Source organism: Canis lupus, chromosome 9, assembly GCF_011100685.1.
Source record: "Canis lupus familiaris isolate Mischka breed German Shepherd chromosome 9, alternate assembly UU_Cfam_GSD_1.0, whole genome shotgun sequence".
NCBI classification, from domain to species: domain Eukaryota; kingdom Metazoa; phylum Chordata; class Mammalia; order Carnivora; family Canidae; genus Canis; species Canis lupus.
In genome coordinates, this window is record NC_049230.1 from 29,466,221 (window position 1) to 29,490,702 (window position 24,482).

Consider the following 24,482-nt stretch of genomic DNA (forward strand, 5'->3'; position numbering starts at 1 on the left):
ACTAAAATCTATTTCGGTTAAATGTAAATTCAAATATATTTACTTTCTCTAGTATTTTTAATTTTTTTTTTCATTTATTTATGATAGTCACAGAGAGAGGCAGAGACATAGGCAGAGGGAGAAGCAGGCTCCATGCACCTGGAGCCCGATGTGGGATTTGATCCCGGGTCTCCAGGATCGCGCCCTGGGCCAAAGGCAGGCGCCAAACCGCTGCGCCACCCAGGGATCCCTCTCTAGTATTTTTAGTTGCATGTCCCAAGACAGTTGCCATGGAATATTCCTTATTATTATTATTATTATTATTATTATTATTATTATTACTATAAATTTGTTTTTGGTAGGTTCCAGTTTAAAAGATTTTCTTAATAACACTTTTTTTTATTAGTAGATTTTTGTGGGAAAAGCTATTGTTTATGAGATAAACTAGGAAAATAAATTACTCCTGCCTATTTATAAACTAATATGTAAAGCAATGATTCATTTTGTAAAGGAAAACTATAAATTCTTTTAGATATACTGCTAGTAGGCATATAAGTTGATATATAATATAAACCAATTAAAATGTGTTAATTAATATTGTAACAATCTCAAAATTTTATCCCAGTGATTTAAAAATGGATCCTCAGGATGCCTGGGTGGCTCAGTGGTTAAGTGTCTGCCTTTGGCTCAGAGCATGATACCAGTCCCAGGATCGAGTCCCATACCCCACATCAGGCTCCCTGTGAGGAGCCTGTTTCTCCCTCTGCCTGTCTCTGCCTCTCTCTCTCTGTGTCTCTCATGAATAAATAAACTCTTGAAAAAAAAAATGCATCCTCTAGAAGGAAAGGGCATGGGGTAAATGGGTGATGGGCATTAAGGATGAGGGAGCAGGCTAGCTGAGGGCCAAGTAGCAGCTGACACCTTGCAATCTTCTCCCACTCCCAGGTGGGGTATATGTGGCATTCCTCAGGCACTCTTGGCTGCCCTAAAGCTAAGGGAAGGAAAAACAAATGGTTAACTAATAGAGATGACAGTCCAGCAAGACAGGAGTCTCTTTCAGTTTACAAATGTCTCAGTGATTTACAAGCAAAAAAAAGCATGATCAATAATCTAACTTTCAGAAGGAAACTCCCAACTGTCTTAATGCTTTGCTGGAGGGAAAAACAACCTTAACTTGACAATAGCAAGACCTCCAGTATCTCGTAAATCCTCTTTAGCATATGAAAGTTCTTTTGAAAACTTCCCTTTTTCCTTTCCCCCAAATCACAAGTATATAATCAATCACCCCTCACAACCCCAGGACTGCAGCTCTTTCTGCCCAGGGGTCCTGTCCCTGTGCTTTTACAAGCCAACATTTTGCACCAAAGACTTCTTTCTTGGCCCTAGGCTCCAGACCTCACCTTCGTTCAAAACTACATCATATTCACCTTCAAAACTTGGCTCATTTAGGATCTCCTTCAAGATAGTATTCAAGGTCCCCCAACATATCACCCCTTCCACCTCCAAAGAAGATTCTACTGCAAAAATTATGCATGTTAATGTTTGCAACCTTTGAAACTTTTTTTGTTGAAAATATGACAAGGTGTTGCTATATCTTCTCTCTTCTACTTCTGGTAAGCTTCTGGAGGGTGGAATATTTAATTATTCACGTATCAATAATGCTTTGTGTGTTACATATCAAGAAACAAATAGATATATGTTCCCTGAAGAAAAAGACACCGTGAAAATAAAAGTATAAAATAATTGATTTGACTTTCCTTTGTAAATAAAACTTCAGAAGTTAAATCTATGAGTAAATCACAGTGCCATACAGCCAACCAAGCTCAGTATTAGACCCTCCCTCACCAAAACAAAAAAGATTCATCACACAATAATTTACCTAATTAAACTCTTTCAGTTTGCATTTTCAGCAGATGTGTTCTCAATTTCTACTTTTTAGATAGATTTTTGACAAATTAAATGGCTTCATCAACTTTCTCTTGCTTTACAATGGAAAATTGCAATGGGGAAAAAAATCTGCCTAGAAAAAAGAGGTAAATAAGCATGTGGCAAGCTTTCTGAAAGAGTCATCTGTTCAAAGGAATATCTCAGATGTTCCGAAGCCAAAACACAAGTCTACTCACTTTCCCCTCCACTAAGTGTGTTTTCAGGAAGTCCCAGTGGGGGAACGTGAATTCTCACTATGGTTTTGGCTCTTTTTTCTCTTTTCTCTACTCCTTTCCTTCTCTTCTTTATTCTGTCTATAGTATTTTTGGTTTGTTTGTTTGTTTCCAAATGTATATGTTTATTGAAATCATAATCACTTTGATTCAACTGTTCATGTGCCTTCTCAGTGAGGTTCTCCAAGGCCACCCTTGGAGTATCAGTTCTTCCTTCTGACTTCCTATAGTATTTTCTAGGGATTAAGCATCAATACTCTTAATCTTCCAGTTTTACAAATGAGAACAAGCCTCAAAAATGTTAAGTAACTTGCCTCAATTCCAAAACTAATGATTAAATCAAAAATTAAATTCTTACTGGCCTGACTTCAGAGATTCTATAATACCCCAACATGCAAGAAATGTAGAGACATAAAATATAAATCACCTCCTTTTCTTATTAAAAAAAAAACAACAAAACAACAAAAATGATGTTATACCTGTAATTATAAAACATAATTCATATGAAAATATCATACTAAAAATATTTTCACAGGGGCTCCTGGGCGGCTAAGTCAGTAAAGCATCTGCCTTTGGCCCAAGTCATGATCCCAGAGTCTTGGGATTGAACTCCACATGGGCTCCCTGCTCAGCAGAGAGCCTGCTTCTCTCTCTGCTCCCATCCCTGCTTGTGTGCCTTCTTTCTCTCTCTCAAATAAATAAATACAATCTTTAAAAAACATTTAAAAAAATAAAAATATTTTCACAAGAAACACCCTAATTCTCAACTGAAACATTTATTTATATTTTTATTAAGTTTTTAAATTTTAATGCCAGTACAATTATTTACAGTGTTCTATTAGTTTGAAGCATACACTGTAGTGATTCAACAACTCTATACACTGTTCAGTGCTCATAGTGACAAGTGCTCTCCTTAATCCCCATTACCTATTTCACCCATCGCCCAACTACCTCCCCTCGGATAACCATCAGTTTGTTCTCTAGAGTTAAAAGTCTTCAACTGAAGCATTTCAATTCATAGTGCAATCACCTTCACCCTCCTATTCCTGCCCTTCCTACCCCACCTCCCACATTCTGTTGGCTTTTTTTCTTCTTCCTGCGGTGTTGTATGGAAAACTGGTATTATTAGCATATCGATATCTTTCATCAGGTCATATTTATTTCTACTAATGCAGCCCAAGATTGCATTAGATTGTTAGTTAATCACACCATTACTTATACTAGATTTGTAGTTGTAACATTTCAGATGCTTTCTGCAGCAAGTAACAAAACCAGACACCGGGGCTTAAGTAGGAAAACAAATGCCAATAACATAAAATTTAGACGTAGGTGGATACCACTGTGGTTTCTATGACGTGACAGTTGTCTAGCTACCATCTCTATGATTTCTTTGACCATATCCCCTTGCTTCAGGACACCAAGACAGCGGCCATCTCTGCCATGTTAAAAGCAGAAAACCAAAAGGAGGGAGTTTTGCTGGTTGCATCTTTCTTTTTGACTGGGAAAACAAATCTTCCCAGATTTCTTGTCTTATTATTCTTATTATTCTTGTCTCACATTCACAGCTGAGCTATATGCCCACCCTTCGGTGTAAGAGAGGCAGCAAGGGAGAAGGGCTTTTAAATGGCTTTTAGATAGCTGGCAAACCATAACTGCTATATAAACCCAAGGTGGAGATTTACTTAGCCAGTTGAGATGCTTTATCTCACAAATCATGTTACTTCTTTAGAGACATTTTCCTTGACCCCTCCAGCTAGTCAGATCCCCTTCTTATCTGTTCTAACAGAATTCCAGATTGCTTTTTTGGTGTGTGAAGGTCTCTATCACAGTATAATTATTTAAGAAAGGACATTTTAAAACTTTAGGAAATTTCTCAGATAGTACTTTGGGGTAGACACTAAGAATTGGTCATGATTTAAGGGTTTAAGTTGTTTACAGCTCACCACGCATGTTTAATATACCCTAAAATATTGACTCTGTGTAGCTTAGATATTGTACTTGGAGGACATTTCATTTGGTATTTGAACATTCAAGCCAAATGTTAATTTGTTCAGAAAATACATTAGGCATGCATGTATTTTTCAGAATTATATCCAAAAGCAAATTATAATTTCCTTCTTATTAGCCAGTTTCCACTTAAAGAATGAACTATACCCCCAAGCGCAATTGCAAATTCCGGTAGGTGTGACCCTTGCTAACATATTAATTTAGGACAGCTTCTCTTTAAATTGTTTCCCCCGACATCAGGTGAATTGATCACAAGAGACTTAATAACTTTGGTTTAAGTCTACATCCTTTATAAATCTGTAATCACTTCACATCAGACATTCCATTAAAGAGCTGATATTTGTGCAGCAAATCATTGGATTCTTCCAAAGTAGTTTGCTGAATGGTCACATGAACTAATTAGTGTTTATTACCACCTACATATCTTCTAAAGGAAGCTTTAAGCAGGCAAGACAGCATATTTTAACTAAGAGCAATATGTAACTACTTAGAAAGCAGAAAATAAATTTGAAGACCTACATATTCTTTTAAAGCTGCCTATTAGTTTCCCAAACCGATAAACAATAATTCCTCAAAAGACCATCCGCGGTCATTCTGATAAAGACAAATGTGCCATGATCAATATATTTTAATTAAATAGAGAACATTCATCAACATGGAGATGCACATTCCCAACACAAGGCTGATTGCATTAGTTCAATTGCTATAATTGTTTTAGTTGGTCTTTCTTAAGATGCATGGACATTATTAGGCCTATTATGGAATAACTTTCCATATTTAATTTGCAATAAGAAAAAAAATCTGCCTAGAAAAAGAGTTAAGTAACCATGTAGCAAGCACTTTAAGGACTAATTTGCTCAGAGGACAAAATAGACTCCCAACCTATGAGTGAAACAAGCCAAGATTTAACTCCATGCCTGAGATCCCTAAGATCTAGTGAAGGAGAAAACAATAAAAGAATAAAGAGATTTCATTCTCACCATTCATGGAATATAATGTACACTCATGGAGTCTTTAGTTTCAACAGACTATTAGATACCAGAGAAATTGGATCCTTCCTTCAGTGGTTGAGGGAAGATCAGAATTTTGGCTATCTGGTTATAAGAGGTGAAACAGAAGTAGCATCAGAGAGTATGCACCAGAAACCTGACCTATTTGCTCAAGCTGCCTCAAAGAACCTCAAATGTCTTTTTTTTTTTTTTTTTACAAAATTAGCTAGTATATTCCTGACTCCTACCATCTAGGCAAAAATAACCTGCTAATCTGTATTGTTTTATGACATTACCTGTTTATTTTCTTCTCTCTTGCATAATTACTTTGTTTATTTTCTTTTTATTACTTCTAGAAAGTAATTTCCATGAGAGCAAAGGCTATGTCTCTTTAGATTACCATAGTAACCCCAGAACCTAGAAGACGGTTTGCTATAAAAGATTCTCAATAATCCTTTGTGAAATTAATGAATTAAGGTGAAGTGCTGACAAAAACAATGGCCTGCACATTCACTAAGTGTCAGCGTTTTTCCCCATAAACTACAAATAAAATTACCAGGAGCAAAAACACAACAAAATTTTATTTTTAGCCTTCCTAGTCTGCTTGGAAAATGCTATGGTAGGCTTAATTCTCTCTTCTCTCCTGAATATTTTAACTAAGGAGTTTCCATCTGCACTGCCTGTTAGAATGTGCTATTGAGCCAGAGTACATCAAAAAAAACAAAACCAGGGCACTGAAGATCAACAGACTCTAGCCTGGCAGACTTTGAAACATAATGAGGAGAATATGAAGTCCTAGGAGTGCAGTCTAAGCTATTTGACAATTCCTTGGGGTAAGCAAGCATATTTGTTTTTGCCTGGATTACTAGACCATGATCCAGAGAGTTGACTCAAACATTTTGGGATAGATAAACCAGAAGTGACACTGCCGAGATCCACACTAGGGAGAGACTAATAAGAATTTCCCACTTCCCCAAATCAGACACGTTATACCAGATGAGGAAACAATTCTTTTTCATACCAGAGCCAGCTTGACAGTCTAAAAAACTGCTGCTTTCTCTGATTTTAAGTTTTGGAAATCCCACTGGAGACAGCAAACACCAAATGTTAAGAATCACTCTAACAAACAAGGAGAGGGTAATCCTTTCATATAACTTTAGAAGTCCTGGTGTCTGTTGACAAAACACATTTCGAAGTTGCTTTCATGTTCTTCTCTTCAATTTACTTTAATTTACAGAGCTGTGAGAGGGCAAGTATTGTACTTACCGGTGTTTATTGGATGGTAATGTAGTGCAAGGAAATCTTCCATATTTATTTACCTGAGCTATAGCTTAAAAAATCATTAGGTTAAAAGGCAATAATCATGTTTCCCCTGCTAAATAGAAAACAGCCAAAAAGCAGGAATTAACCTTGCCACAAAAGCCTAATTTTCCTACCAGCATAATAAATGATACTGTCTATATGATTAGTCTTTTAGCTACCCAAATGCTAGGAATGAAGAAAGCCCCGTCTAAAAGTCCTACTAACTTCGGTAAATCATTTTAAGTATTAGGAGCTTGTATGGGTCTTAGTGGCTCCCAAAAATATATGCTTATGTATATTTTTAAAGATTTATTTATTTATTTGGGGGGGCAGAGGGAGAGGGAGAGAGAAACTCTTTCAAGCAGACTCCCCGCTGAATTTGGAGTCTGACCCAGGGATCAACCTCATGACCCTGAGATCACTACCTGAGCCGATATCAAGAGTTGGATGCTTGGCCTACTGAGCCACCAGGCACCCCAAGATATGTTTATGTATTAGAAGGTATAAATGTGACTTCATTTCACAAAAGTGTCTTTGCCAAAGGTATAATTAAGTTTGGGATCTTGAGATGGTATCATCCTGGATTATGCTGGTGGACCTGAAATCTGATGACTCATTCTCACAAGAGACAGAAGGGGAGACTGAGGAGTCACCATTTGAAGATGGAGGCAGAGATTGGAGCAATGTAGCAATAAGCCCAGGAGCTCCTGGAACCATCAGAAGCATGAGCACACGAGGAAAGATTGTCCACTAGGGCCTTCGGAGAGAGCAGAGCCCTACCCACATCCTGATTTTAAACTTTTGGACTCTAGAAGTGCCCTAAAAAAATAAAATTTCTGTTGTTTAAGCCACCCAGTTTGTGGTTGTTTCTATGGCATCAGGAAATGAATGTAGTCAGGATTTGACAGATATTAAAATTCAACTCAAAATGGTTACAAGTGAAGAGAATTTCATTAGAACACTTTTGAAAGAGGTATGGGCAAGGCTGAAGAATCTAAGCACTCAGGGATAAGCTTTGCCACCTCTAGGCCTGAAAAGACAAAATGAAGAAACAGCTTTATCTTTAATGGGAGCTAAATGAGTTAGAACTGTGCAGAAGGAACTTCTCTGGTGACCTGTGAAGATACTCACCAGCACTGCAAAAATTCAGAATTAATACAGGAAGGACCTAGAGCAGAAATGCAGAAAATGCATTGGCCTCTCCTTCTCCACCTTGTCCTCCACGTTCTTGGTGTTTCCCCTTACTATCCAAATACAACCAAAAGCAGAGAGCAAGAAACCCCCATAGGATTCTGCCTCTGGGGAACAGAGTAGGGCAGAGAAATGTGGAGAATGTCTGGGAGAAATCAAATGGAGAATAACCTGCACAGGCTCCAAATAAGATTGATTTTTTTAAAAGAAATGTATTGGGGAAAATGAAAAGGATAAAATCTCTGGAGATTATTTCTAGGCGCTATTTTACTTCTAACAGTCTATGATTCTCTGAAACACCATATAGAAACATGTTCCTCTTTCCCAAATTTCAGCATTCTCTGCTTTGAAAGAAATATTCTCTGCAAAGTTTAATAAATCTTTAATAAATCTCAATAAATCTCTTGAATCAGTCCAATGGAAGGAAACTAGCATTTTACAACACTTCCAAGAACTGTTGGAGGTTATTTATGTAACTTCTCAAGTAAACCTTATAAAAACTGTATAATGCAAGTATTATTATATCTGTATTATACAGAATTAGACTGAGGCTCAGAGAAATTGAGTAAAATTTCATAGCTAATAAAACAACTAAGCTGAGTTCTAAATCATTTATATCTGACACAAAAAGCTGCTCTTGCACTCTTCCTTGATGCCGTAATTGTACCTAATATCCAGAATTTAAGATAGTACTACCCTATCCCCTCAACTAACTCCATGCTCAAACTAAAAAACTATATAAATTAAAATTCTGCTGAAAAACATCAGACAAATATACTTCTGTCTTCTGGAGGAGTTCTATTTTTACTCTTAGTTGACTGCTTTAAGACCATTCCCAGACATATCTGAAATAGGAAAATTAAAGTATTAATGACCATCACTCAGTGACAGTCCTGTTAATGTGCTCAATCATCATATTTTCTTATTAGTCTCAAATGATGGAATAAAATGATGGAATAATAAGAAATAAACATTATCCCACTGTAAACAATTAGAAAACTGAGGAAAAAATACAAAAAATGTTTTCAGAGATTGGACAACACATAGTTCATGACTGTGATCCTTCATGAAAAGGACACAAGTGAATAAGTGAGCCCTACTGCTCTTGCCTTCTACCTGGAGGTACATGTTAGACTATGGTATAAAGCATGGGATCCAAGCAGCTCTCTTGAGGAGGGTTTACTTTCTTGAGAGCTTGCTCTCTTGAGGAGATAGATTGAATCTCAAAGCCATGGGAAGTTTCTGGGCTGGATTCTGGAGAGAAGAGAGCCATGGGGAAGTAGTGAAGGTGGGGGCTCCAGAAATCTCTATAGAGGTTTCCATGAATTTGTTGCAAGTGATAAGGTGTATGTATGCATAGGGTGAAGATCCTTGACACTGGGTAAAAAGTAACTGGCACATTATAATCTGAACAATTTACAAAGCTTACACAAAACAGAGACAATTTACCTCAACCATCCAGAAGGGAGCATTCTCTTTTAATACTTGAACCATTCGGGTGATATTCCAGACTACTCACACCATAGTAGTAAGGGTAGCTTATTTCTAGAATAAAGGCTGATGCAGACCTTCCCTAGTAATAATGCTTTAAATGGGCCTTGAATAGATCAAACTGATCTGCAAATAATTTAATTATCTATCAAAACAAACCCCAACACTTTTAAAAGGAAGAAAACAAAATCCAGACACTGAGTATAATACTCATGAAGTCTAGCATATAATACAGATTTCTAGATCTGCCAAAAAATACTAAAATATAGTATCACTTGGGGAAAGAAATCAGTCAACAGAAACAAAATCTAAAATGACAACGATGATAGACAAAGACTTAAAATCAAGTATTATAAATGTGTTCAGTGTGCTTAATGATTTAAAGAAGAACATAAACTTATTAAGGAAAAATGTAATAGATATAAAAAAGAACTAAAAGGTGCTAGAATAAAATTTGGTCTTTTTTTTTTTTTTTCCCAGCCATTCATCATGGCATAGGACATACTATAAGCACACAATCACTTCAAACTGAAGGCAGTGGATGTTGGGTGCCATGCACCTTTCTAAGAATTTTTCTAATAGCTTATTCTTAAAATATTGCCTTTATTTGTGACTTCCCAAATTATAAAAATATTTGATATATCATGTACATGATACATGATATAGGTATATTTTGTTCAAATCTTTTAGCTTAGAGTAAATGCAACATTACTGAAAAGTATAGATAATAAAATAAATAACTGTGTAAAAGGTATATAAAAGCTGAAAATTTCTGGGTCACCCTATTTCAGACTTCTGAATTTCCTTCACCTTGCTTGTGGTGCTGAAAAGTTGGGGGATCTTTCAAACTGCTTTTTTAAGGGCTTAGTGAAAAGCTTAATTTGCGAAATGTTTTAGCACCCATAGTAAACTCTGTGCTGAGGCATATTCTCAATTGTGTCTTCTGATTTCCCACATTACTGTGTAACTCACTTTTCATCCCAGATGAAAAGAAGTAAAGAAATGAAAGTGACTACCACTTTATATAGCATCTTTCTCCCTCAAAGTAATATTTTCCCTTTCCTTCCTTCTTTCTTTCTTTCCTTCCTTCTCTGCCTCCCTCCCTGCATCCTTCTCTTACTTTTTTGTTCCTCTTATTTCCTTCCTTTTTTTCCTTCCTTAGTGGAAGCTGATCTTAAGAAAGGTATTTGTTTCTTTAAAGATCCTCCTTTATCCAGCAGTCCAGACTCCCATGGCATCTCTTGTTGTTGGAACTCTAATATCTACTTACTAGGAACAGCACCGAAGCTAATTTATTTGTTCTCTGACTCATGCTTAGTTACATGTATGTTACAAAGGCAAAATACCCAAGGTGGATGAAATGTATTTTTTAAGTTTTTGTTTCTTTCTTCCAAAAAATGTTTATGATACAAACATACTATACATCCTAGACTATTACAAATTTCTCAGTCTACCCATCCCTTTTTTTATTCTGTTAGAGATGCTATTAGTTAAGAAGAACCTCCTTAATTCAATGAGTTCAGATTTCTAACCAATAGGAAGGAATTTCTATAGGAAGAAATGGCTAACGCATAGGTACTCTATCATCCTTTCATTTTCCTGAGTTTTGTTTTCTATTTCATATTCCTACTGCCAATGCACATTGGCCCCCAGGGTTTACTTCAATCCTTTTAATATTCTGATTGAACTGGAACCAAATATATATTTTTTCAATCCTCTCATCTAACTAATAAAGACTGGAGATATCAAGAAGACTAAGACTTTTCCAAACATAAAGAAATAACAAAAGTGAAATAAACACAATCATTCCAAGAGCTGTAAACCACTTGGCTTAGAAATTTCATGGGATTCTACTCTTGTACTAGACTAGCTAGCTAGTTTCCAGGAAAGAGTCTTACTAGGTTCTCGCTTGTCTAGTTACTACCCAACCTTGTAAGTTGCTTGTGACTCACCTCTAGAATGACACACTCAAACATTCTGACCTCATTGTCAGTTAAAAGCAAAAGACTGGGTAACAGATCTCCTCTACTCATCTAAACATTTTCAGTTCAAATTTCCAATCTGAGAGTTAGGCATCTTTTTGAAATGGATATCAAAAATGATATTTTCTTTGACGTGGTTCATATCTACTACATAGAGAGGTGTAATTTTTTTCTTGATATGGGACCTATAGTATACCAATATCTCCAAAGCTTTGTATTTATGTAAGAAACATTTTACCTGTTCCATAAATTGGTTTCCCATTCCTTATAAAGGCCTGCAAAGGATGCATGAGTGGCTCAGTCTGTTAAGTGTCTGCCTTTAGCTCAGGTCACAATCTTCGGGTCCTGGGATGGAGCCCTGAGTCAAGCTTCCTGCTCAGCAGGGAATCTGCTTGTCCCTCTCCTTCCCTTTCTCTCTGTTCATGCTCACTTTTTCTCATGCTCAGTCTCTCTCAAATAAATAAATACAATCTTAAAAAAAAAAAAAAAAAAAAAAAAGGCCTGCAAAGAACTGATAACCTCTATGTACAAAAGGCTAATCTAGGAATATTTCCTGAAAGGAAGTTGAGGGTTCCAATCCTATCATTTTTGCTTTTCTTTGAAAATGGCCTCTTCCTATTTTTTTAAGGAAGTAAGTTTTTATCTACTCTGCTCCTGCCTTTGTGATTTCCACAGAAGAGCTACAAAATTTTAGATTGTACAAGGACAAATGATAGACTTAAATTTTATAAAACCAAGGAAATAAAAAAAAAAAAGTGCCAACCAGAATGTCATTTGAATCTACTTTTTGGTATTCTGTTATCACTGCTATCAAAGTCATTGATCCCTGACAAAGCATAAATACAATTCTGATGATTAAAGATGTAGAAGAGCAAGTGATGGGCTTTTCAGTGAGGCAGAATCTTTAAATTCCTGACAATACACTTCTAAATTCCTGATAGTATCTCTACCATTATATTCTAAGTATTTGTTTGGGTCATCCTGTGTCTCATGATTTTTATAGACCTAGAAATCATGAGGTGAGGGGGGATGAAATTCACTGTTGGCCAGAGGTTTTCTACAGAAGCACTGGCAAAAAGCTAAGAAATATGGGGTCAGGGTAGATAGAGTATAGGATAAAGATTTAAATTGGTTCCCTTAGGATGTTGCAGAGGTCTGTTTTCTACTATGAATATAATGCTAAAGGATTACTTTTTAAAGATAGAATCATGAATCTCAGACCAATGTAAAATAAAGTGTGTTATTTAACTCATTCATTGATAAGGAACCAGGCAAGCATTAGGATAGTTTCAAAAGAGAATTCAAAGTACCACATATAATAAGCATATAAGAAATGCTGAAGTGAATTTGCAAAGAGACATAAATGGCAATTTACAAAAAAGAAGTAAAATCGAATTGCATTCCATTAGTCACAACTAATTACATTTCTATGGATCAAAATCATTGGAACTATTTTCAGGTTGTTGTTTAACCACTTTATGGGGTTGTTAGTTCAAACACAAGGTAAGGTGGCTATAACTAGAACTTTGCACAATACAGGACACACAGTGATCATTGTTCTTCTTCTTCTTTTTTTTTTCCATAATTTTTCCCTGACAAAGCAGATAACTTTCCAATGAACTTAACAAAAGTTTGTTAAACTTTTAAACAGTCAGTATTTTGATTTGCCTCACTCATAGCCAAAGATACTGTAGAAGGTAGAGCTGGGTAAATTCTAATATCTTTTGTAATTATAAGGCATTCTTTCAGTGAAGAATATCTGTTGCTTCTTTATTCTCAGCACAGTCCTCACTCCAGAATAACTATTACCATTAACGTTTTGCATCTTCTCCAATCTCTGCCATATCTGACAACACATTTCACCTACCCCTCAAATAAAGAATATTAAAAAGTAAGGCATTTAGAATGCACCTTCAAAAAAAAAAAAGAATGCATCTTCAAGATTAAACTACTTCAGTATCTTTAAAATGTTGTAGAAACATCCCTTCAAACATTTATTTAATGAGAAAAACTTTTAAAAAGGCAAGAAGAATGAACGGGTGGGGTCTGGGGGATACAGCTAGGAAAATGAGAAAAGGCCAAAAGGTCTTTTTGGGACCCAAGGCTTTCACTGATAAATTAATGAGGTCTTTAGCTCCTAAAATATTCAAAGCTCCAAAAAGAAATTAATTTTTAAAGCCCTTCTGCTCTAGATAATAGCTTGAAAATATCACTTTAATATTTTTTTGCATTGCATGTTTTTATCATATGTAATCGATGTTATACTTAATGCAGTGTGACATTTCAAGTGATTAAGGGCCTGGTGGGGGCATTAACAATGCAAGACCTTATTTGCATTTACACTAATGATTTTATAATGGGGGTTTTATTATATTAATTATGACTACTGGGAGTCAAAAGAAAGCAGAAGATATCCAAGAAACTCCACTCTTTGATAAAATAACTGTTATCAAATTTGTTGACATAGGTGGTTATTTGCACAAAGGGAAACAAAAGCCTTTATGACTATTAATCATTACCAGCTTGATGTGCTTTATAGTAATTACTAAACTAATTTGTCCATTATGCTGAGTTTTAGGTGTTTCTTTTATTCCTCCACAGCATGAAACACATATGAAATTTATATATAGCTACAGTTTCAGCATTTGGGTTGGATGGCATGCAAAGCCAAGTTGGCTTACTCCACGTTCCTATATCTGCCCACCCCCTACCCCAGTCTAATAGCAAAACTCAGTTCATGACTAATTCTTCTGTTGCTGTCTCACCGAATGTTTAGATGGTGTATAGTTTTAATACAGCAAATTGCTTATTGGAAGCAAAAATTACCAGACCCCCTCCCTCTGGAGGTGAGGAGGCAGCCTAAAATATCTATTGCTGCAGCGAACCTGCAAGTACTCACGGATGGTAATTAGAGAGAATTTGTATCATTTTAAACTATTTTGTCTCTGACGAGCACAATAATTTCTTTGTGTTTGTGCAGAAAGCTTTTTCAACAGACACGAGCATCTGAGGCTGCCAAATAAAATATCATTTGGAAGAAGGAAATTTCCTATATACCCTCAAACCAACCAAGTGCAGGGAGGAGAGCTAATCTGGCAGTCTCAATAGCAGGAGGCAAGCCAGTCAATACTTATGGATAATTATGAATTGCATTGTTCCTTAAAAGCAATAGAGACTAGGAAATGGTGTAATTTGCCATGCCGGTTTGTTACTCCAGCAATATACTGCTTGTAATAAGATTTCACACTTTAATTCATCTGAGAACCTTGCGGTGTTTTACAAGCACTAATTACTGAGAATCTCGCCATGCTTAACTAAGACAAGCAAAGTCTTCAGCACAGATCCTATTTTTAAAGTTGGTAAATTGGAAGAGAAATACACTATTGTGAAAGGGAACTGAGAGATTTAGGAGAAAAAAACAGCTGGCTGACATCAAAAGCTGTTCTTTTCAGGCCATGGCAACCATGGATGAAATTCATCCTAGGAATAAAATTTTTCCAAAAAAATCCCTATTTATTTGAAAAATTGTATTGAGAGGTTCTAAGGGGAGACCTGTACTGAGGCACAAGGGGAAAAAAGAGTCCATTTGGGGTGAGAGACATGCAGATGAGATCTACAATACTTTGCCTTAAGCGCTGCAAAGAAGGTACATATAAAGGTCAAAGGGAGCAGAAAGTAAAAGGGGCCTTCATCTACTCAGGAAGTTGCAATTTTGGCTGGAAGCATTTATGCAGAGGTAGGAAATGGGTTTTCAGGCAAAACAAAACAAAACAAAAACAAGCAAACAAAGCAAACACCTCATTTACAAAGGCATGGAGACGTGTTTCTGAATCTGAAGATAATTTGGGATGGTTTCAATTTAGGTGGGGAAGAAAGTAGTGTACAGGTGTTGCAGTGTGTGCAAGAACAATGAGTAGTAAAAAAAAAAAAGAACAATGAGTAGTGTTAAGAGGAAAGTACAGGTTAGCAAAGCATATCTTATTCTGAAAGCAAACCCTTTGTTCTTTTAAGCAAAACCTGAATTAAGATCACTTGGTACTTCAAAATTATATCAGACCCATGCTTTCACAAAACCCTTATTGTAATAGTACTTCCCTAAATATGATTAATTAATATTGCAGTTGCTTGGCTTTTTAGCTTTTTCTAATCTTGTTAGAAAACCACACGTTGTAATCTTTCATTCCAAGCTTCTTCCTCCAAAGGGATTAGGAGCAGGTTTCCATTATAAATTGGTTTCCTTGGCTTATTGAAGGTAAATATTTCTAGCTTTAATATGGGTATAATATATATCCTGTCATTTTTCATTGGTAGGTTTGTAAAAGGTGGGCTTGTAAAAAAAATGTAAATGTTTCTTTCTTTTATGTCTCCACTAAAGTTGAAAACATAAGAATGAAAAATGCATTTATCCACCTCCCTCTGTACCCTATAAACTCAAAATCAGTTTAAACTTCAAAATTTTAGAAAGCTGTTGACAAAAAGGATGAAGTGTTTTGCCAACGAAAATGGCATTACTGTCACTGTTAATTTGCTTTAAATTGCCATAGAAAAGAGATACTCATTTCATGCTAGCATTTCTCATAGGCTTAAAACCAACTAGTGAATATTGTATTTTATGGGCTCAGACATGAAGTGTATGGCTAAATATTTATCTTGCAAACTACTACACTTACAGCCAGAATCACAACCTAGTGGACTAAGGCAATAACATAACTTACAGCTCAGTTAAAATACTTAAGTGTGATTTTGAAAAACAATGTCACCTAGTCCCATCTGAAATGATCCCAGATTCTGTGGGCAGCACATTTCACTTCATTGTGAAGTGAATAACTTTCTAAATAAAGAGAAAAATGGCAGCATTTCAGGTTTTCATATTTGTCTTTTTCTTGTATTTCCTAGAAACAGTGAAATCTGTTTGAAACCAATAGACTCCACAGGGAGAATTTATATGTGAGAACTTGGGATATAGATCATTTGTTCATATATTCAAACGAACATTTATTGATCTTTTTTATAAACAAAGTACAATGGTATACATTGACAAAATAATTAGAAGACTACATTTTGCCACATATTTGGAAAAAGACAAATGTTACTACATAAGAGTGATTCAGTGTGGTAAGCATTATAAAATGTATTTGGAGAACACTGAGGAGGAAAGATTGCTAATTCTGCCTTTGAGGACTAAGAAAAGCTTCACATTCATGCTAAAATAGAATAACTATATTCAATCAGACTTTACTGCGATAGGACTATATATATATTTGTATATATACACTTTGACTCTATACTTTTATATATATACATACTTTAGCCTGCCTCGTGATATGTGAACAACCCCTAAACACCAACGCTGATTGTGTTATTTGCTTTGAGCAAGAAGGTGTTAGTGGACATAAGACTAGCAGAAGCTTAAAACTTGCTCACAGATTTGGCCTTCCTCTTGCCCTCCAGAAGAATATGCCCTGGACCCAAGGTTGAGTGTTTAATTGAATTACCTATTATATCTCCACACAAATGTTTTTCTTGATACAATGCTTGCTATTGAGGCCAAAACTTGCTCTTACAGCAAGAGCTGAGTGACTTATTCTTTAATTTGGCTTCAAGGACCCCAAGTCATATGAATGGAGAGGAAGCAATAGTTGAAATTACTCTGAAATTTTCAGGTCCCAACGCTGCAAGGAATCACCATGAAGGACCAGTTGGCTTTTATCAGCATTTACACTGGGACTGACTTTAATTCAGTGCATTCAGTTTTCCCCCAAAACCTCTGCCCTCCCTGCAAACACAGCAAAACTCAAAGAAATCTTTGCCAACCACAGGAAACAGGGCATCTGAGACACCCCTCTGCAGTCTCTTAAGGCAGCAAGAGATGTGGCTACAGTCATAGTGAATATGCTGGAGATTTATGGGTACTATGATTGTGGTTCAGGGAGCCTGCTCAAGCAGACATAAATCTTAGTAAAAGAGTCAGTCAAGCCATATAAAGATGCCACGAAGAAAACCACAACTGTCAAGGGCTGTACTTATTGGTGTTACAAAATCAAGGAATGCTATAAATCTCGTTTACATATAGATAGACCCTTCTTGTTCTAAGTCATCTTCATATTTAGCAATATTTCTATGTCACCAATCAAGAGAGTAGGCAATAGTTACTAGAGGAAGCTACATCAGTGATTACAACAAAATACTGTAATAATTCCTAATATTTATGTAGTGGTCTCTAGTTTACAATGTGTTCACTATCTTATTTTTAAAGTCCTCACAAACTTGTGAATCAGGCAGTACTGATATTTTCCACCTGCTTCCATGCGTGAAGTGAGGAAGCCTTAGAAAGTGTAATTAAAAACTCGTCTGGGTTCTCAGAGTTTGTTAATGACTATAAACTCAAAATGAGTCTTTTGACTCCTTGGCCAAGCCTCTTGACATGAATTGAAGGAATCTCAAAATAATCACGCTTCTGCTGATTAAGTTTTCAGACTCAGACTTGTGTCCAGCTAAGATGTAGGACTGCTGCTGCAGACTGAAGACTTCTGATTCCCTCTGCCACCCAAATTAACACATTGAAACCTAACCTCCAATGTGATGGTATTAGGAGGTGGAACCTGTAGGGAATTATAAGGTCATGGGGGTGGAACCTTTATCAATGGGATTAGTGTCCTTATAAAGGAGACCCCAGAGAGCTTCCTCCTCCTTGCTCTATGAGGATATGGTGAAAGGATGGCCATCTATGAACCAGGAAGCCATTCTTCACTGACACCGAATCAGCTGACACCTTGATCTTGGACTTCCCAACCACCAAACTGTGAACATAAATGTTTGTTGTTTAAGCTACCCAGTCAAAGGTATTTTTGTTATTACAGCCTAGATGGGCTAAGAAAAGCATCCATTTTGTTCTGGGGAATTTCTCCCAAACACTATTTTTACTTGACAGACCTAATAAAATCAGGGGAGGGCTCCTAGTGGGATAGGAATAAGTGATTAATCAGTGGAACCATAGTAACCTTTGCATTCATATAATGCCTCAGAGTTAAAAAACACTTTCATAACTAAAACTATTGATCTTAACTCTGGTATATATTTTCTAAGGGGGAAGCATTTATGTCAAAATAGTTTAAATTGTAAGTCATAGGATTTGACTTATATAAATTCTTATATGTTACTTAACAAGCTCTAATTTCATGATTATTCAATTGAGGAAACATGCCCCCAGCAGTGAAAGGCTTATCAAGAATAACTGATTCGGTTAATTAACTGAAACTCAAAACCTATTACCCTTACTCCCAGGTCAGACATAACACAATGATGCCTATTCATATTGTGCTGCAGAGATGATGGAGAAGGATCATTTTATCTTATTCCTAGCTCCAAATCCCCATTCACAGTTAACACATGCAAGCCACGCACACATAACTTTAGGATTTTGTCTATATCCAGATAGCAGCTGTTGTTACCCTGTTCTTTGTAACATAGACAAAACTGTCCTGGCCAAAACATTTCTGTAAATTGCCAAGGCTTAGTTTTCATGGCATGATTTTCTGTAGCCTCTGACCATTGATTTCGGTCACTTATCACCTCCAGTAGTCATTCTCTTTAGTCTGTTGTACACCAGCCCAGATGGAACACTCAGCCCTTTTCTTGTTCCTTTTAATTTTCAAAAAATATACGTCAGTAAAACATCTATGAATTGCAAGTTTCACTGAAGGCTTTGGTGATTGGAAGAGTTTCCATCTTAGAAAGGCATATTACTTTAAAAACTAGCAATAGCTAATTAATCTGAATAGCAAGTTTACTGAAGGCTTGGAAGATTTGTGATTGGAGGATTTTCCTTCTTAGAAAAGCATATTACTTTAAAAATTAACAATAGCTATTAATATAAGAGTTCTTTAATCATGCCACACTACGGAGTTTCTCATTGGTTATTTAATTGGCCATATTTCTCTTGGATCCCCACTCTCCTTCCTCATAACTTAATTTTCAAAATAATTTTGCTTTCTATCCATTATTCTACTTGCCTTTGCCTATTCAAAAACTCTAATATCCTCCAAATAAAGGCCATGTGTTCAGACTTCCTCTTTAGCAGGACAGAGGAGCTGTCAAAAGCTTTGAAATCCATTCATACTTTCTTCCTCCCACCTCTTGCTCTCAGTGGGAGGCTGCAGTGATGAGGGACAATGCTTAAACTAGATACCCACTTCAGAGAATGGAAGTGACTACATTCAACTCAGGTTTTGAATCTCACTTTTTATAATCCTGCTCTAGGAGGTAAGTGAAGAATTTCCCTTGCAAATAGCAGTTGGCTGTCAAAATTGCTTGACATTCTGTCAGTATAAGATACCAATTCTGAGTCTCTGCAATGTCAATTGCCGGTTGAGTAAACCATGTTTAAACGAAGAGCTAGTGTGCATGCAATCATTCAAGATGCTAAAACAGGTAACCTCCCATGATTTAATTAGGTAAAAAGTTCCATCTTTTTTATGTTTTAAAAGCAATGTGTGCCCTGATCCTTGGATTTCCATTTCCCTAGTAAAATTCACTATTGTTTTCTGTCTTGGGCCATACTGTAGGCAATAATAATTAGGGAAAAAATGCACTCCCTAAATGTTCACAACCTTAGATACTTTTTATGCTGGATATGCTAGGGAGAAAAGCTCGTGTGGCTATCTCCATCCCCAGAGTTTGTCTGGAAGCTGGTGATGATGTTAAAGTTAGTGTCATGGTTAAGCACATAGTACTAGAGTCAGATATCCTAATTTCAGAGACTGGCTACACCACCCATCATGTCTGATCAATTAGCAAATTCTTAAATGTCATCTTATATAGCCTATCAGTAGCATTTGACACAATTTATCACTTCTCTTTGAAACACTTTTTTTTTTTCCCTTGCCTTTCTTGTATGTTACTCCAGACTCACTGACAGCTCTTTTTTTGTGTTCTTCATGGGTGCCTCCTTATTTCTTTGACTCCAAAATGTTAAGATGCCCCAGAGGTCTGCCTGTGACTCTCTTTTCTATCTATCCTCGCTTCCTTAGTGACCTCAAATCAGCTTTATGGTTTTTATTTGGCGTAGATTTCTCTCCTGAACTCCAGATTCATTTGGCCAACTCAAAGTCCAAAAATGAGTTTATGATCCACACACTCTTCCCCAACATACCACTTCTTCTTGCAATGTGCCTCAACTCAGGTGATGGTAGGTAGATCTCTTCACCATCCTTTTCTCTCATGCCTACATTCAACTGATCAAAATTTTCTCTTATCATCAGATATACACAAGATCTGACTACTTCTCATCATTCGATTACCTTCAAGTCACCAAAATCTCTTGCCTAAATCATTGCTATAAGTTATCCTCTTGACTTGCTCCCTATTCTATTAGCAACACAGTAACAAAAGTCATCCTGTATCTAAAATAGATACATGCCAATGATTTTGTCTTTTGGCTCCTTGCCTTTTTCTTATTCTATATTCTCTATTCTGTTGCTGGGCTGAAAGCAAGAAAACTGTATTTTCAAATCCCTTTTCTAATTGTGCTCTTGTTGGGTTCTGGCAATAAGAGACACTGGTGGGATTTTAGCAGTTTGGAAAAAAGAATATATATTCTATGCTTCTAGCTCCTCCAGCAGCAACAGGACAAACTTCAGGTAACTGGGAACTCCAGTACCATAGGTGATTCCAGGGTTATTTAGGATTCAAGCATTATCAGTAGAGGCAGTTCTGGCTCATGATGCTTGCTTCCTGTGCCATCAACAACAGTGACTCAGTCACACTAGTAGAAATGGCAGTGAGGATTCCTTTAGTCTAGCAGCAAAAGCAGGCCTTTGGGTTACACCAGGAACTTTGGAAGAATTCTGGTCACTGGAGAAATCCTCTTCTCCCTTTTGCCTTTCCAATTCCAATTCTTTATTTAAATCATTCTATTTTCCTGACCAGACATTCACTTATACAGCACAGATGCAATATTTTGAAATAAGTGCTATAATCTAAGTTATATAGGTATAGTGTAGGAAAAAGCAATCATTGTTCTGCTTATAAGGGTAGAAGTAAGAGAAGACTCCACTGAGGAGGAATTTCTTGCTAAGGGTCTAAAAGTTTGAATTAATAGGGGATTGGAGTGATGGAAGAGGAAGGCATACCAGGGAGGACAAATGTAAAGTTAGGTAGATTTTTGAAAAGCATATTTGAAGAAGGTTGGTCCAAGGACTTGGAATTAGAACACTAAGTATATATTTTTTCAAGAATTCACCCTACCCTAGCTGTTTATTTGTATCCACAGTCTTCCTACTCTTTTAGCAAACATGATCTTCCTAACCCCTTTTAACTCTACAGGATTGCAGACTCTAAGTAGCCTAGGGCAAAATTGGGAATAAAAAAGGTTGTGTAAACAAGTTTCATACATTCTGTTTGATAGATGAAAAAAATTAGCAGCTATGTAACCCAAGGGAATGCATTGAGACATAATTAATCAATGTTTGTAAATTGCTTTGAGACTCTGAGTGAGTTCATACATATGAAAATTTGTATCATCATTTTTCTTATCTAATATGGTTAGTTTGTGAGATTATAGATTGGTGAGTGGCAAGAGTAGGTAGCTGCTCAGATTAAGTTTAAGGACAATTTTATATCAAGAAGATAGTGAATTTCTATTAAATTTTATTGATCGCTTTGTTACAATAAGCAATAATAGTTATAAATAATTAAACAATAAAACAAGCCTAGGCATGTTTGATTTGAGTTTTTAATGCATGCCTCAGGCATGTGATAAGTCATAATGATAAAATCAAATTGACTTTAATCAAGAAGCCTGCATTAATGACCTAGTAATTCATACCCTGTTGTCTATTTATCGCTATGATAATGTCAACATTTTTACAAGTTCAAAAATCTGCTTTTTCCTTGTGCACCACAAAAAAATCCAAAATGCTAATTAAAAACAGATGTCCTTTTCCCAATGCCAATATTTAATATTAACTGCAAAATCTTGGAGGTGCTTTACTTTAAATGTCACATTTTAGGGTAGAAAGCAAGATGTGAACACAGAAATTCTTTTCACTTTCCATCTTGTTAGATTACTCCTGTGATACAGTTAAACGAACCATGAAATGGGCTCTTTCAAAACTAAATTTCAATAGATTAAAATCTATAGGAATTTTCAGACAGTTACTCCTCCCACCTCATAAATAGGACACCTCAAAATAGCTCATTTAAAAATTGCAGATTAGTGCCTTAAATAGACATAATTTGACTCTATTAAAATCTCCAAATGACTCTCTTTTGCATGCAAGCTCATCATCAGAATTTGTCTCAGAGCTCTGAGGTTGCCAAAATACCATACATTTCCATGGTACCTGGCAAATGACAAACAAAATGATCAGGTCTCAGGATGCCTGGGTGGCTCAGTGGTTGAGCGTCTGCCTTCGGCTCAGGTTGTGACCCCAAGGTCCTGAGATCGAGTCTCCCATCAGGCTCCCTTTGGGAAGCCTGCTTCTCCCTCTGCATATTCTCTGCTCCTCTGTGTGTCTCATGAATAAATAAATAACTTAAAAAAATCAGTTTTGGTTAATATTTATATTATAGTGACACATTCTAAAGAAAACTAATTAAATCTTAAAGTTGGGCAACTCCATAAAACACCACTATCCTATTTGAATGTAGCTCAATACCCAACTGCCTAGGCATCTCCAGAGTGAATCTGATATTGTTATGATTATGACTATTTCAGCCCAGGATTCTAGCACTGTTGGTTTTGTTTTTGTTTTTGGCTATCCCTGAGGTCTTGAAGGATGTCACTATTCATTATAGTTTCTTGATTTAGCACATAGCAGAAGATGGCAACTCTTAGACTGTATGCCAAAAAAACATCAATCACTTTCCTTTTAAAGCTCTCTTATTTCCCTATTCCAAAGAAAACTATTACCCACTGTGAGTTACCAACTCTCCCTTTTTTTTCATGTTCCCCTTTCTCCATGCCATGCATAGATATAAATCTTTGATGGTCCTCCAAGTCCTAATGATTAAGTCCAGGCTGAGTAACTCAGCATTCAATCGGATCTCAGTCTATTTTTCCAACATTGCTTTCCCACTGACATACTCACCACCTCCCAGGCACTACAAACTCTGGGAACAATGGACTACTCCACAGTTTTCAGGAAGGTCATGCACTTTGATGCTTCCATGCCACCATTTACAATATTCTCAGTACTTGAGATAATATTCTGAATTATTTTTTTTCTTTTGGGAAAATTATATTAATTCTTCTAATTTTTTTTTTCCCCAGTGACACAGCAACTTACCCAGTCAGATGTATTTTATTCATCCAATAAATCTTGGAGACTTAACACTGAAGAAAACCAATTCTCTGACCTTGACATAACTATAATATTTATCAAAAAGTCAATTATAATGCAGAAGACTAAGTGCTATGATTAGGGCAAAACTTTGGGGTACTAACCCATCTCTGGTAACCTGGGATGGTCTTCCTGAATAGTAGAATAGCAGAGACATGAAGAATAAACAGAGTTAACTGGGTAATGAGGTGAGATTCTTATTTCCACTAAAAGATCAAGATGTCCCCAGAATAGAGTACTTTGGTTATAAAGCTTTTATATATATTATCTAACTCTTATAGCTTCTGAATTAAGTGTTTCTATTTTATTGATAAGAAAATTAAGGCAGCCTCAGAAAGGGAAGTTCAAATTGGTTTATATTCCCATTTTGTCCCATGATGATATTCGGTCATGGTGTTGAGTTGCCATTTACCAGGTGAACTAGTGAAAGTCCAATGAGAAGAAAGAAATTACACAGTAATTTGAAGAGGAAAATTTTAGTATCAAGAATTAATAACTTGGGGCACCTAGGTGGCTCAGTGGGTTAAGTATCTGACTTTGGTTCAGGTCATGATCTCAGGGTCTTGGGATCAAGTCCCACATTAGGCTCCCTGCTCACCTAGGAGTCTGCTTTCCCCTCTCCCTCTGCCTCTTCTTCACTTGTTCTCTCTCTCTCAAATAAATACAAATTTAAAAATATTAAAAAAAGAATTAGTAACTATAACAAAGGAGTAACCATATCTTTATAGTTGGGGAGTACCCCCAAATAGGACTACTTGGAATATAGAGGTATTCTAAGCCTGGGATTCAAATTTTGTTGAAGATGTGATTGTAGCCCTCTGGATATTTCACTGGCTTCCACAAGTTGTACTTGGTCCACAGTCACTGTACAAGCAGGAAAATACCTCTCCCAGGCTAAGACAAATTGACATGCCAGGCAGGCATGAAGAGAAAGTGAGGATATATGGAGTCTGTTCATAGGAGGGGAACATATAGCCTTGAATGCATGTCAGCAGGGCCACAGGAACAATGTTCCAAGAGTCAGATGGGCTGAGGGGGAAC

General features: G+C 36.4%; 1 long non-coding RNA gene across 1 annotated transcript in view; it reads right to left on the reverse strand.

The window, feature by feature from the left end:
* LOC111097538 overlaps positions 1-5,525 on the reverse strand; it is a 119,032-nt gene extending 113,507 nt beyond the window's left edge. The window contains exon 1 of the long non-coding RNA XR_005364051.1: positions 5,431-5,525. This is a non-coding gene — a long non-coding RNA (uncharacterized LOC111097538). The remainder of the gene's footprint in view (positions 1-5,430) is intronic.
* Positions 5,526-24,482: the final 18,957 nt, after the last annotated feature.